The sequence below is a fragment of the Panthera pardus genome, unplaced genomic scaffold, assembly GCF_024362965.1.
Source record: "Panthera pardus isolate Hobbes unplaced genomic scaffold, ASM2436296v1 HiC_scaffold_7, whole genome shotgun sequence".
Classification (NCBI taxonomy): Eukaryota; Metazoa; Chordata; class Mammalia; order Carnivora; family Felidae; genus Panthera; species Panthera pardus.
The window spans coordinates 11,764,105-11,779,572 of NW_026527002.1; the positions used below are offsets into that span (position 1 = coordinate 11,764,105).

The 15,468-nt window shown below is 47.9% G+C and overlaps 1 protein-coding gene across 4 annotated transcripts in view; it reads left to right on the forward strand.

The window, feature by feature from the left end:
* The first annotated feature begins 6,579 nt into the window (after positions 1-6,579).
* Positions 6,580-15,468, forward strand: part of CHD7 (chromodomain helicase DNA binding protein 7) — a 189,936-nt gene continuing 181,047 nt past the window's right edge. For 3 of the 4 annotated variants that reach the window (XM_053896369.1, XM_053896372.1, XM_053896371.1), the window contains exon 1: positions 6,580-6,918. The gene's annotated coding sequence lies outside the window, so the exon portion shown is untranslated. Of the gene's footprint in view, positions 6,919-7,465; positions 7,607-15,468 lie in introns of those variants that run through there. The other variant, XM_053896370.1, reaches the window with a different exon arrangement.

Below are 15,468 nucleotides of genomic sequence, written 5' to 3' on the forward strand. Positions count from 1 at the left end.
CCACTTGATTATTCCACAGATCCCTCGAATTCCCACACCAAAGCCTGTGTTCTACACACTGCTTCTGCTCCTTATTCTTGATCTTGGTTAGTGATGCACCTAGTTACTGGTCACTCAAGGAAGAGACTTAGAAGTGAATCTTCACCCCTCCTTTTCCTCCACTTCCCAATAATCAGTCACTCACCAAAGCTTATCAACTATGTCACCTAAATATCTCTCACATTTATTCCTTCACCCCCATACCTCGAGCTCTGCCTTGGTCAAGGGCTTTGTCATGGTGTACTCTGACCGTCCGTGATGTCCCCTCATGGCCTCCCCGCTCTGTGGATTGGCTCACACAGCCAATCTACCCACGTTTGTCTCTGTCATTTTCCTGCTGACAATCTCGTAGTGGCTCCTTGCCACCTATAGAGTAAGATAAAGGTTTCTGAATATGCTACAAAACCCTCCCCAATCTGGCTCTACCTATATTTCCAACCTCATCTCCTGTCCTTTCCCTGTTTATGCTGTACTTGAGCCAAATTACTTGCAGTGCTGATGCTAGCCATCTGCCCAATGGATGTCCCGGACAGTTTTCCTGCCTGGTGTACCTCCCCACCCCTGCCATCTGCAGAGTCCTTGAAGACTCCGCTTAAATGTCACATCCTCTGTAAAGCTTCCCCTGCTTATTTGGGCAGAAACAAAATTAGTCGTCCCTTCTTCTGAGCTACCACTCTACCTTGTACGTATTTCAATTGTAATGACATGCTTCGATGTGCGCCACGCCCAATAGATTCAGAGAGCTCCTTTAGGGAAGGGGTTTGCTTTAGTTTTGTTTCTGTAGGTACCCAGCAGTGTTGTGAGGCTCAGGAAGTGCTCAATAGCTGTTGAATAAGACACGATATTTTCCCACTTTAAATGTGTTGTAAAAGAATCTCATTATAATTGGCTAAGTTAGCACTGAGGATTTCCATTTGTTAGCCCGGAAATGGAGACAAGAGACTGCAGGTATTGCCCCCTATTCCTTGGGATAAGCTCGGGGATAAGTTCAGTGGGCTGGTAACCGAGGGGAGAAGAGGTGAGATGGCTCTTCCCAGATTGGCGGCAGGGTCACATTGGAACCACTACCTTCACTCTCCCCCCCACCCCCGCCCCCTTCAGTGCTCCCTCCATTAAGAACACTGCCCTCCTCCACCACAGGGCGGAGTGGTTCTTCAGTTCTGCCTTGTCTTCCCAATGGGATGACAGACCACGTGAGGAGTAATGTCCTGAGTCTGTAGGAGACAAAGTAGTTGGCAATTGCTTCTATATCTTCCCCGTTCTTGTCTTTGGGGGCCCACTTCACTTGCCTTCCTGCTTCAGGTCTAGTTTTCCACATTCTGCACCATATCGCAGAGATCTTTCCAAGACCTTTCTAGGATCTGACTTGTTACTCTCTTGCTGAATTCATCAGTTACTCCAAACCCTTTGGGGGTGACATCTAGAGCTCTCCTTGGCCCCATCTACTTCTCCAGTCTAGTCTCATACCACCTCACCACCACCATTTATGTAAGTATGTAAGCATTTTCTAAGCACCTTTTTTTTTAAGTTCATTTATTTTGAGAGAGAGAGAGAGAGAGAGAGAGAATCCCAAGCAGGCTCCACACTGTCAGCATGGAGCCGGATGCAGGGCTCGAACTCACAAACCATGAGATCATGACCTGAGCCGAAATCAAGAGTCAGACACCTCACCGACTGAGCTGCCCAGGTGCCCCTACTGAGTGTCTTCTACACAGAAGGCTCTACGCCAGCTAGCAATGAATGCTAAAAGATAAGGCATGTTCATTGCCCCCAAGTAGCTCATAACCTAATAACAAAATAGGACAGCAATTAATTATAATTCGGTGTCCACCAGTGTTGATGCAGATAGGCACTTTTGGGAGAACACCAGGACAGCCAGCCCACCCGGGGAGGATCAGAGGAGACCGAAGAGGAACATTGGCTCACCTCCCATGTTCCACTCAGTGTGGGCTCACTAGCAGTGACGAGCGCTCACCAGGCTTTAGAACCGTCGGACTTCTTGGATGTCTGTCGGGACTGCCCCCACCCTCCTTGTTTCGATGAACTCCTGTGCTTACTCGAGACCCAGCCCAAGCCTCCCTGCTTCTAGGAAACATGCTCTGCTGTCTCAGGTGGCAAAAATCACTTCTTTCTTTATGCTGGCATGAGCCATGAGCTCCTTGAGGACAGGGAGCCATGTCCTCCGATGCCAACAGCCTGGCACATGCTAGGCCCTCAATAAATGTTTGCTGGAAGAAAGTAGGCATTCAACAAAATGTTTGCTAAACCTTAGCTAAACATGCGCTCTTTGCGAGCCAACAGTGGCCTAATTGTAGCCCTTGTGGCTTTCTTTTTACCTGATGTCTTGACCTTGGCAGTGACTAGCAAAACCTCATAGCACGTCGCTTCATTATGAATCGAACATGTAGGGTGAGCTCACAAATCCAACTGCATTCTTTCCCTTATAAAAAAAATTACAGAGGAAGGTTGATGTCGTTATTCCAGCGATGCAGGAAATGCTTTTTGGACTTTCCTTTTTGGTGCTTCCTTCAGCATTTATAGCTCTTTAAGGATATGTACTTTATTTCTCTCTATATCTTCAATGGCAGCAAATCTTCATCATTTAAAGGCAAAATGTATTGTTTGGAGCTTGCCAAAATCATTTGGATGCACGTTTGATAAGTGATGACGTAGAATAGTACAGTTTTAGCGGAGAAAAAGAGATGTGGTCCTAAAGAGAGTTGTTTTCTGTGACTTGGAAATTGGTTCCAAACACATTTTCAAAAGATGAATTACGAAATACATCAAAGTAGGTCTTCAACAGTAGAATTAGTGTAGTATCTGTAATTTTTTAAAAGTTGATAACATTTGGAAGAACAGATAGGGCTCTAGTTTTATTTTTATTTCTTTCTTTATTTTAAATGTTTATTTATTTTTGAGACAGAGAGAGACACAGCATGAGCCGGGAAGGGGCAGAGAGAGAGGGAGACACAGAATCGGAAGTAGGCTCCAGGCTCTGAGCTGTCAGCACAGAGCCTGACGCAGGGCTTGAACTCACGAACTGTGAGATCATGACCTGAGCCGAAGTCGGACGCTTAACCGGCTGAGCCACCCAGGCGCCCCAGGGCTCTACTTTTAAACGTGAAGTGTTCCTGGGATGCCTGCGTGGCTCAGTCCCTTGGGCGTCCGACTTCGGCTCAGGTCATGATCTCACAGCTCATGAGTTCAAGCCCTGCATTGGGCTCTGTGCTGACAGCACGGAGTTGAGATTCTGTGTCTCCCTCTCTCTCTGCCCCTCTCTCAGAAGTAAACATTAAAAAATGGGGAAAAAATAAATATGAGGTATTCCTAAAGTTTGGGTCATTTTCAGTTTTTTTTTTTTTTATTTTTTAAGTAGGTTCTGCAAGGCAACATGGAGCTTGAACTCATGACCCTGAGATCAAGAGCAGTATGCTCAGGCTGCCTGGCTGGCCCAGTCGGTAGAGCAGGAGGTGACTCTTGATATCAGGGTTTTGAGTTTGATATACTTGAGTTTGAAATAATATCTTTCAAGAAAAAAAATGGTATGCTCTACAGACTAAGCCAACCAGGCACCCTCAGTTACTTCGGATGCATAAATTATCCCCCCCCTCCCCATTCCTTCTCCCCCTGGCCTCATGAAGTATTACACATTGATACATTATGGCTATGTTCCCAAACAGAGACAACTATTTGTCTAAACAGTAATGTAGCATTTGTTTGAGTTCTTGGAAGACTTTTCATTCATTTCAAGGGGCTGAGAAAACCTTTTTGTAGCAGGTTAAATTGTATTTGGTATTTTTCTCAACTGCCTTCTGCTGCTGGCACCTACTGCATACTTTTGTGTCCGCTTCCCAGGTCCCTGGTACCTTTCCATTACCTTCCAGCTGCAAGGGACATGGGCCTGCCCTGTCCCCCAAGGCTCAGACTCCAAAATCACCATTGTCTCTGACCACGAAATCAAAACTACCAACCGTTTGGACTGTAAACTTCAAGAAGGCAGGCATTTTGGCTTTGTTCACTACTGTATCTCCATTGTCTAGAACAATGCCTGGAACCTCTTAGGCACTCCATGTTGAATGAATAAATGTATCTCTAAATTTGTTCGTTTCAACTAGGTGTTGGGAAGAAAATGACCCATGGAACTAATTTACAATCATCTGTGAGTGACCAGGAGTCCCTTATCTCTCCCTAAGGTATTCGCATACTTAAAGGGAAAGCTTGTGAATTCAAATTATTCTCATTGGGAAAACTTCAATAGTGAAGCAAATGGAGAGAAAACAACCCAGGCTAATGAGGTTGGGTGAAAGTGAAGACCTCAGTAGGCCAGAGCTGGCTAGAGTTTGCCCCTGAGGCTTTCTGCTTTTCCAGGCCCCTCAAGCTCTGCCCACCCCCCCTCTTCCCTGTAACTCCTAAAAGCTTGGAGTCTTCTCCATCATAGCTGTCAGAACGGTGGTTGGGACCAGGAGGGAGAAAAAGTCAGGGAGGGGCAGTACGACTGTGTTGTTTCTACTTTGCGTGGGCTGTACTATTTTACCATTTCTCATGTTTCAAGAAAAGTGTCCTACCTGTCTAGTTAAATATACAAGGGCACAAGCGGACCTCCTCATAGTCACTTAATACTATTTGCTGATTAAAGGTTAACTAATATACTTTCACTATATCCAGATGCCCCCCCCCCATAATTACCCTTGAAACATATGCACATCTGACAATGGGCTGGGGTATACTGTAAAGGATAGGAAATAGTTCTTTTTATGTCACTTTTATGTCCTCTGATACAGCAAGGTACTGGTGATTTCTTTGTAGACATTGTATCCTGTATTTAACCTTTCTCTTCACACACATCCACCAAAAGCAGCCCCCATATGCTTTGAGAGATATTAACTTAATGAAAATGTAAACCTAGTCTCAGAATTCTGATTCTTGGTTTATGATATGGGGCTATAAAACAGGTAGAAGTCGATTTTAGTGTTTTCCAATTTTTTCATGTCGGAATTTTCTGTAGTGTCAATCTTTTTTGCTGCTGTTTATCTGTAAATCCCTTGAAACATTTAGCTCTGTTAAAACACCACTCAAATAATTGACAAAGCCAAAACCAATGCATTTCAATAAATGACAGTATAATGTAACAAATCTTTAGGCAATAATTACTAATATTAGAAAAATGTTTTAGGGGGTAATTCTAGTATAATCAAATTTAGTTATTGAAGACTTCTAGTTGTTACGTAGCAAAATGGTTTTGATTAATCTTTTGTTCAGCTGGAAATATTGTGATTAGTCTTGGCACTACAGGTGGTGAATGAGGAGAAAGTATATTTTGCATAGTTTTGCAATTTTCGCAGTTTATTCTGGAGTCCAATAATAGCATGCTGCTGTACTCTGTATTTATTTTAGGAGTATCTTTGGTTGATATAAGTTCCTTCCTTGGTTAAAAAATAAATGTAATCTTTAACCTAATACAGTCATCTTAAAGTGTACAACTGTAGAGAGTTTAAAAGAATTGTAATTGCTCAGTAATCTGCACACAGAAAGTGTTTGGTAAACGTTTGTCGATTTATCTCCCAAAAGGAAAATTAGTAAAAGCAAATTTTCTCCAGGTTCACACTATTCATTTCGTACCGGGAGGAGAAAAGAATAGGTGTGGACATTCAAGGTTAGGAGATCATATAATAGTGCCATTTTTTTTTTTTTTTTTTTTGGCCAAAGAATGATTGAAACACTCTAGCCCTGACACGTTTAATAATGGGCACACAACCTATTTCTTTGTTTCATAACCATTGCGCTCTCTCCCCCCTTTTTGGCATGCTAACAAATTCAACAAAATCAACGCCATCTAGTTAAACTTTTTGATTTAGCAGTGGATCCGGCTGTCCTGTCAACGAGGACGTAGGAAGAGCAATGTGGAGAGGCAGGAGACATCTAGACGAAATGCTAAGTGTCCATTCTAAATAACTGCATGTGGGAAAATAATTTCAAGTTGAAGGATAATTACAGAAGAGACGTCCAAACCCCTCGAGCCGCCGCCGTCCGCGTAGCGTTGGAAACCCCTCGCTGTGGCCAGGAGGACCGCTGCTGGCTCCCGGCCGCCGCTTCCTGCCCCGGGGCGGCGCACCCTGACTCCGGGAAGGTGCCGCGCGGGGAAACGTGGCACCCTCTCCAGCCCGCGCCCGGGGCGCTGCCGCGCGGCGGCCAAGCGCTCGGAGCAGCCCGGCCGGAGAGGCTGCGCGGCGGTCGCGCACCGGCCGGCGGGGAGAACCGCCCGCAGCGCCGGCGCCCGCCCGGGGACGGGAAGTGGCGCCCGGCCCGCCCTCCGCAGCCCGCGGCCCCGCAGCCCCGCGCCGCCCCCTTTCTCTCGGCCTCTCCCTCGGCCTCCGCCACCCCGGCCGAATTCTTGCATAAATTATGCCAGGCGCGCCTGACGTCAGGTGGCGGCGCGCGGGCGCGGCGCTGAGGGAGCCGGCGGCGGGCGCGCGCGGCCCCGCGGCCTCGGGCGCGCGCGGCGTGCCGGGCGCGCGCAGGCGCTGGCGTGCTGGGGCCGCGGCGGCGGCGGCGGCGGCGGCGGCGGCAGCGGTGGCGGCGGCGGCGGCGGCGGCGGCGGCGGCGGCGCGGGGGTTGAGCCGTGGTAGTGCGGACGCGCTCGTGCTCGGGAACTATCGGATTAAACTTGAATCGAGTGAAATTACACAAAGGAGCGCCGCTGAAGAGGCGGCCCGGGGACCCGGAGACCCTGAAACTCGCCAGAGCCCCGTTCGCCCCTGGCCAACTCCGCGCCCGTGGATTAGCCCCCTGGCCGCGGCCGCCGAGCCAACTCCGGAGCCCGCTCTGCGTTTTGTTTTCCCCTCGGCACAGGGCAGCGGAGGAGCCCTACCGACCGACCCGGTGAGCGCGAGAGTTCGCCGGGCGCCTCCGGGAGGGGCGGCGGCGGCAGGAAATCGCTCCGGGCCGGGGCCGGGGCCGCGCGAGGAGTTGGGAGCGAGGAGTTGGGCGTGTGCGGGGCGAGGGGCGAGGGCGGGCGGGGGCCGGGGCCGGCGCTGGAGCGCAGCGCCGCCCGAGCCGTGTCGCCGGCGTCGCCGCCCGCGGGGCCCGAACCCGCGCCCCGAGCGCCGCCCGGCGCCCCAACTTTTGCCTGCGTCCGCGGGGCCGGCGGCGGCGGGGGCGCGCGGTCCGGCCGAGGGTCACTTCCTCGCATGTAAATGGCTTTTTGTTGTGCTGCCGGCGTGGGGGGGGGACGGGGGACAGGAGGGAGCGTGTCTGCGCGCGGGGGAGCGCGAGCGCGTTTCCTCCCGCCGGCGCCGAGCACGAGTTGCCGGCTCCATTCGAAAGAAAAAGGAAGGAGGAAAAGTTGGGCTCCAACTCAAGTGCGAGTGGGCGATGGGCGCGCGGGCGCGGGGCGGCTGAGCGGCGGCGGCGGCTCGGGGACGGCGGCGACCCCCGCCTCCCGCCCCCGCCCCCCGCTCCGGACCGACCACGCCGCGCTCGCCGGGAGCGGCGGCCGCACCGGCGCGAACAAAGTGCGTCCCTCCTGGCGCGGCGGCGCCGGCCCGCGCGGGGACGGCCACCGGGCGAGGTGGGTCGGCGGCGGGGAAAGTGCGCGGGGCGCCGCGTGGGGCGGGGGCGGCGCGAACACGCGGCGCTGGGGGCGTCGGGACCCCAGCCGGTGCCGGCCGCGGGTGCGGAGTTGCGAGCCCGGAGCTGGGGGCTCCCGGGGCTCCCCGGCGGCTCCCAAGTGCTCGAGGAGGAGAAGAAAGGGAGCGGGGCCGGGGCGAGCGCGGGGAGGCGCGGCGAGGAGGGGACCCCACCTTGCCGAGCTGGCCGGGCCGGCGGCGGCGACTGCATAATAGCGACTTTAACCCCCCTAGGGCAACTCGGCTTCCCCACCCCCCGACCCCGCCGGGGGTCAGCGCCGTGGGGGGGGGGGTTCACCAGGTGGCCCCCGCGGTGGCCCGGGTGCGCTCTGCCCCCGCAGAGATCCGCGGTTCGGAGCGTGAACGGCCGAGGTGGCTGGAGGCCAAGCGGTCAGCGGGGAGAGGAAGGAGGGCGGCGGGGGACGCGTTGTTTGTTTGGTTCGCACCGGGGACTGGGCTCACCGGGGGTGCAGGGGCGCGGGCACCCGGTGGGCTGCGGTGCAGGGCAGCCGCGTCCGCGCGAGCGCCGCTCGGGGGTGGGGGGGTGGGGTGGGGAGGGCGGCGGATCCCGGGAGGGGGGGGTGGGGGGGGGGTCGGGAGGCTCCGGGGAAGGAGCCGCCGGCCCCGAGCAGCCATCATTACCGAGCCGCCTTTCTCCGGATGGCTCTGCCTCGAGGAGCCCCGCGCCGTGGGAGCGCACCCCAAACTCCCGGCCGGCCGCCCGCTTTGTGAGCGCCCCCGTAGAGCGGGCGGCGCGGGGAGTGCTCCTGCTATGGGTCGGACGGTTTTCCCGGAGGTCACTTTTAGAGACTGTTCACGCCTCGATTTTAAACTAGTTTTTTTTTCCCCCTCTTCTGAACAGACAATGGACAAAAGAAAAGTAGCAACCCACATGGAGAGTTTCCTTTTGAATTGCTAGAATTAGATACACTATCCAGCTCTCCACTCGCTAAGTATACTTTTTAGTTTCCCATTGTATATTATCTAGCAATCGATTTAAATAACTTATCTTGAAATCGGCCCATCCTCTGGGCCTGATTTCTGGGGTACGTTAAATATTTTAATTTATTTTTAAAGGATTTGTGTGAAGGCCCAGATTTTTATTTTCTAAAAATATTAATTTAAGCCATCTTTGCAGTGGGCAATACCTTTCAAAGAGGTGGAGTGTGTTTCCCCCCAATTCTCTCCCAATAAGGAGAGGGGGGAGTTCTCACTATCCGTAATAATCAGATAGGAAAAAAAAAAAATAGTTCTCTTTATTTCCTTACAGATCCATTCTAACGATGACAAACAAATCTTAGCGAGTACGACCTTAGCAGCATGGGAACCTGATTTATCCCAGTTATAATTCTATTTAGATTGTAGTAATGTGTGAGTACTAGGTAATTCTTATTTCAGAAATAACTTGAGCAGTGATTTTATGAAGTTGAATCCGTCTCCCAGCCCCCAGAGTACATCTGTCGCGGAGTGTTTTTGTCTTGCTGTTGCACAACAGAAGCCCTCCAGTCTTTACCCTAAAATGGCAGCTTTCATTTGACTGGGGCCCATTCATTGACAATGATAATAAAGAGGCTGAAAGCTAGATGCTTGGGGCACGGAGCAGTACTCGTTTTGCCTTTCTAGGTAATAATAAGTAGGAGACATTTTACGTCTTTCAGATTTGCTCACGAAAAGTTTATTTTCCCTGGAAAATCTGTACTGTAGAAAAAAGTTACAAAGTAAACAGAATTTGGAAATGGATAGGGACTTGGCGATAGATTTTAGGCACTAAATTTTCTTATTTTGCCAAATAGTGGGAATATGGCATTCTCCCATTTTTAGTGTCCTGATGAGGGAATAGTGGATTCTTGTGAGGCTTGTAACAGGTGAATTTCCTCATGGTGACACTTAAGAATTATTTTCCAGCACTGTGTATTTTATCATTTATATTCTCTTGATATGTTCTATTTTTTTTTCCTCCCTCTGTGCAAGCCAGTAAATTGAAGCCTGAGGAATTTTTTTTTTTTCTGGGGTTTTCAAGATTCAAATGAATTTTTAGGTAAGAAAGGAATAACAGTATAGACTGGTATGTGAATTCCAGACTCTAGTTACGTTGGTTTAATCAACAGGAGTATTTCTAATTTAACTTAAAAAATGGCTTCTTTTTCTTGACATGGAAGTCAGGGTAGAGAAATGATACAGGTTGTGCACACATGATGGTGATGGTTTAAAAACTCAAACATTATTTTCCTCTTTTGAGGACAAAATAATGATGTCTTTTCCCCAAGTTTAAATATAGAAGTCAAGTTCAAAATAACACACCCAGTAACTTAGTTTTAGAATAGAACTTTTGTAGATTCACCTGTACTTGGTTTAGTTTTCAATCAGTTCAACTTACGGGACTATTTCCAAAACTTTTTTCATGAGAGTCTTTTATTGAGTTAAAACGAATAGCACAAGGGGTGCCTTTATGATAACGTATCAAAGAGATATTACAACTTTTTTTCTCATACAAACACAGTCCATAATGTGATATTTATAGGAATAGTATGGTTTTTAAGCAGTGAGGTCAATTTGGCAAAAAGAGTACTTTCATCTATGAGAGAACACGGTCCGAGTGCTTCAGTGTAGGAGCTCTGTGTGACCCACGGAGTAATCTAAGTGCGAAGCGTAGAGTAGTCGTTTCAGACCTAGGCTTACAACATTTTCTTCCCTGTGCTGGAGAAAGTTTGCTTGCTATAAAGTCACCATCCGTTATTTACCGTTGATTCAGTGATCATTGGTAGACCTTTCAGAGTGTAAACACCACATGAGAGGCGATGCTTCCCCTCAGAGAGTTTCCCCTCCAGTAGGAGAGACTTCTTTAGGTAACCAAACACTCACGTTTAACTTTTAAGATTAACTTTGGAGGGAGCCATTATCTTTCATCATTTATTGTCCATATTTGGCCTTTCGGATTTGATAGCAGATGCCGTGGCCATCTTCTCTATAAATAAGGCATTGCAAGAATAAAAATGCTTAGTCAGGGCTGAGCAAAATGTGTGACTACCAACAATGGCCCTTAAAACTTCAGCTTTGTAACAAAGTGATTCCCTTTCAGTATTCAGCCGCTTTCTGGATGTAAACAAACAAGCACTTAAATAGATCTAGGTCACGGAAGCTCACCAGATTCACTAGAAAAAGACGGAGAAGGGACATTTGGGGTGATGTGGAGACGTGTCAGGAACACGTGGGCCCTGGGTGACTCTTCATTGTCTTGTCCATTCGTACGGACACGTTTGTGTATCTTTCTGAAGAGCTATGTTTCCATGTCACTAGCAGCTCAGAATTTAGTAGTACTGTGTATCTTATCAGTACTTCCTATAAAGCCATATAGCTTTATTAGTTTGGGAGATAAAATTTTCCTTCTGTTTTTCTAGAAAACTTCGTCATTTTGTATTACTTCTAAAAGAAACCCTTTGATACTCAAGGATGATGGATGATGTTGGAGTATAAAAGAAGTTGGGAGTAACGATCGCTTAATTGTTCTATAAAAATATGAAGATGTGATGTTGTATTTCAGTTTGGGTATCATTCAGGTCGGGTTGCAATTACGGCAGAATTCCACAGCTGATCACGGAGGTAGTTAGGAGCTGGGAAGGTAATTAAAAATGCTACTACTGCTCTTTAATATTTTACTTTCATCAATATATTAAAATTCTTAAATGCAACCACACCTGCGTGATAAAGATAACAAAGAGAAGTAGGAAAGCGTCATGATTTTGTCAAATGGAAATTCATCTTACAATCCTTAGTGGAACTTCGGATGTGTGAAGTGTATGGACCTTGGAGAGCTGGTCCAGCTTTCTCATTTGACAGATTAAGAAGCTGAAGCCCAGAGAGATTAATTAAATGAGCTGCATCTGGCTGGTCACCTACTTACTGCAGAGCCGTGTTGGTCATTGTCGTCTTCTTGGTGCCTAGCTTGGTGCTGGCATAGGGGAGGCACCGGGTTTGTCTTTGTTGGGTGACTGAGCTGGCTCTGGAGGAGGCGCGCTCTCCCTCTTACGTTCTGAGCAAAAAGTACCTTTGGCTTAAGGATACAACGTAGGTCTTAAAGGCGTTCTTACGCCAATAATAATTTATCTGTCTCTACCATGTAGTAGTTTGGAGGTTTTTTTGCTTTGGAAAACTATGACTATCCATGTAGAAAAATGTAGAGATAATTATTCCAAGATTTGATTACTGTTTTCATTTTAGAAGCTTGTGTTTGTTCCCATAACTGGATTCCTGTACCTTTTAACTAACGTTAGGTGACTGCGAGGATGATTGTTTTCTCAGCGAAGCATTTCTAGAGGGTTCTGTTAAAAAAATAATGTGGACCGGGAATGCAGAAGCATAACCTGGCCGTAAAAGGCTGAGTGCTCCGTGGGCTTGTGTGCTTATGCCAGTGTGGAATCGGTGACACTTTCCTTGGTGGCCCTTTTAGCCACTGAGTGGCTGTAGTTTTCCTTGTTTGTCCGTTTTCTTGTTCATCAGTTCGAGTATTTCTTGGGTCCCTGCCACCTGCAAGGGGCTGTGCTGGGAACACAGTGCTGCCAGGAGAAGACATGGTGGACCCAGAGAAAACAGAACTAAAGCAGCTGCACTGTCCGAGGTGCTATGCAGTGGGTATCGGGAGGAATGAGAGGGACTCGGGGACTCATCTAGCTGTGTGGGGCGTCACTCCTTAGGAAGTGGCTTTAGCGCTGCCATCTGAATGATGGTAGAAGAGGGTGGCGTTAGCTAACCTAGGCGCAGGTAGCGTGTTTGAGGTGCACAGAGAGCAGCTAGATGAGACTAGAGAGGCAGGCAGAGGTCAGCTTGGCTGGGGCTTAAAGGATACGGAATTTGGGATTAAAAAAAAAAATTAAACAGCCACTGGTGAGTGTTAAGCAGTATTTAACATGAGCAGACTCAGGTTTTGTGGAAGACTGAATTGGCGATGGGGCAGAGGAGGGAGAATAGGTTAGGGACAGCATCCAACCTGCTGACGTTATGGTCCATGTGATGGGGAAATAATAATGGTTTGGACAAATCGGTGGCCATGGGGATGGAGAAAAACGGACTGGTCTGAGAAACGCTTAGGATGTTCGATGAACAGGACTTGAGCATAGGTTGGCTCTTAGGGAGAAGGTGTCAGGGAATGTACGTTTCTAGCATATACCCTGCTTGGCTAGCTGACTGGCTGGTGATGCTGTTTCCTGAGGCAGGGAGCACCTGCCGGGGACCAGACTTGAGGAGGGTGTTTATCAGTTCTGATAGCATATGACTGAGGTGGCAGATAGTGGACCGTGATGCCGTTGCTGAGTCTTGCTTCCATTGCCGGTAGCATTCCAGAACTCTCCCAAAATAATCTGCCAGCTTTCTCAAAAGATGGTGTCTGGTGAGCCCATCAAGGAGTGCTGGTGAGGGTCAATGAACGGGGGGGTGGGGGTGGGGTGGGGTGGGCAGAAACCTTTGTTCTTTGCATTTTGTTATATGGCACTTGGTTCACTACTTGCCTAATACGTAGCACTTTGTGTGAATTTGCTTACCATAGACGGAGAATAGAATCCTATGGTAAGCAGGCTCTGCCACATCTTGTTCTTCCGTATCTCCGCATTGTGCCGGTGGATGTCTGTTGCTAGTCGTGTCCTGACACAAGGTCCTTGGGCGCTCAGCTGATAGCTGGTGGGTCCCCCCTGTGCTCAGGCATATTTTAGGGGCGGTCGCAGTCATACACGGGTGTGGTAGAAATGAATACAGTACTTAAATGATTGTGGACAAAACACCATCCGAGGTAGATTACTTACCTGGTTTTTAGTGGAGTATGTGTAAACTTTGATATGCAAATTATCTTAAAAGCCACTTTGTTCGATCGTTATAAAAAGTGGATTGTACAGCATGGTTGGTAGCAAATGAGAGATGCTAACTGCTAAATCCAGAGAAGCTTCTGATGAGATAAACTATGACAATCCTGAACATTTATCTTGAAACAGCATTTTAGGGAAATGTTTGTGTTTTTGTATTTGTTGGTTTACGTAGGCGATGCTGTTACCCATGTATTTTTGTTAGAAATCAGACTTAAAGATACCTTTTCTGGGACGCGTTGCCTTTGGGGAGGGGTCTGTTTCAAAGGTACTTTCATTTACATTGCCCCTCGTAGGCTTTTCTGATGGCCACAGTGATGTGGTCATGTCTGCCAGAGTCCTTCCCGTCTCCTTCAGGGTAGGCAAGATTGTGTGGCTTCGCAGGCCAATTTAGGGACTTACATTGGTCGTAGGGACATGCTTCATCTGAGAATTTTACCGCTCGCCGTTGTGAGCGATTATTTGGCAAAATGTAAAATTCAGGAGTAGGATGTTCCCATTTGGTGGAATAGTAGAGAAGCTTGGCGTGTTGACTCTACCTTCTGACGGACTGTGGTCACCTACTCTTTGACTTATAACACTGTTTCTTCAACTTGGTTGTTTTAAAATATATTTTCTTCTTTGGTCTCATCAACAGTGTATTCTTCTAGTTTAAGAAATCGTTGGCTTCGCAGACACTCAGTGGAAAGCTGCATGCTGGTTCCTGTGATGTGGGTGTTAGTGGAAGAAGAAAGAGGATGTTTATTTGCCCTCCCCTCTCCCAGCCCCACTCTGCAGCGGCCAATGAGATAGCAGATTTGACTTTTCCACCAAGTATCTCATGTATTGGGGGCGGGGGAGGGCAGGCAAAGAGCCACTGTCAGCACGGGGACATCGAGACCTGGATTGCCACATTGAGACTTTGTGTGGGGAAAGGCAGGGCATCAGACACCTGTGTTACTTTTGCTGCGCCGCGTACTCTCCCTGGTATCCTGGTATCCTTCACTTAAGAGATTTTTACCCAGTAGTTGCAGTAGGTATGATAAAGGATACATGATACCTCAGCGATTAATTTTTTCCCCTAGTTCTGTGGCAAGTTGGGGGACTACTTCCATTGTTTTTTTAAGAGTCTGCTTTGTTCTCTTGATATTCTTCTGTAAGATACCCGTAACGGAATCCATTCTGTTGATGTTTAAAACAGAATTAGCAAATGTCTATAATTTTAACACATCTAAAAACTATTATGTTTAATGTGATACTAAGGCAAATAGTGAGACGTCCCTTGTAGAATTATAAGCTTTAGTTTCCAGGGCAGTTCCTGCCTTTGCACTAAGTGAATAATAAAATCGATTTGGGCCCAGGTTACCATCAAAAATATGCCTTGATTGGTGATGTATTTTAAAGTGTACAGGTCTAGAAATCACTTTATTTATGGATGGGACTAACATATTGAAACTGTTAGCCTACATCCTCAAGGTGAACTTTTTTTTGAAACCTCTCTATTGCAGTATTTTATATTCTTGTATACTTGACCTTGTTTGTGCTTGGGATTTTGCTTTGGCCAATTGCAGGTGTATTGATTTTGTCAGAACAATCATGCAGACTCATCTTGAGAAGTTATAAATCTTGATTAAATTAAAAAACTTTATTTTTTCTATTAGGCGTGTATTGGGGCAATCAGCCAAAGTGGTGTAGAAATCACGAAACAGCATTAAAAACACCAGTCATAGCATAACTACTAACCACCAGTTATTAATTGAGCATTTCCAATCAAGTAGGCATGATGCAGAGTGTTTTAATGGGTTGTTTCATTTACCTATCAGAACCTAGGAAATGAGTAGAATTATTATCTCCATTTTGTGGATGTGGGGACCTGGGTTGAGAGGTAAATCGTCCAGGGCCTTACAACTCTAGCAAGTGATGGAGGAGGGATTTGAATCCAGATTGGCCAGTATCCAGAATCTGCATGTGTAGCC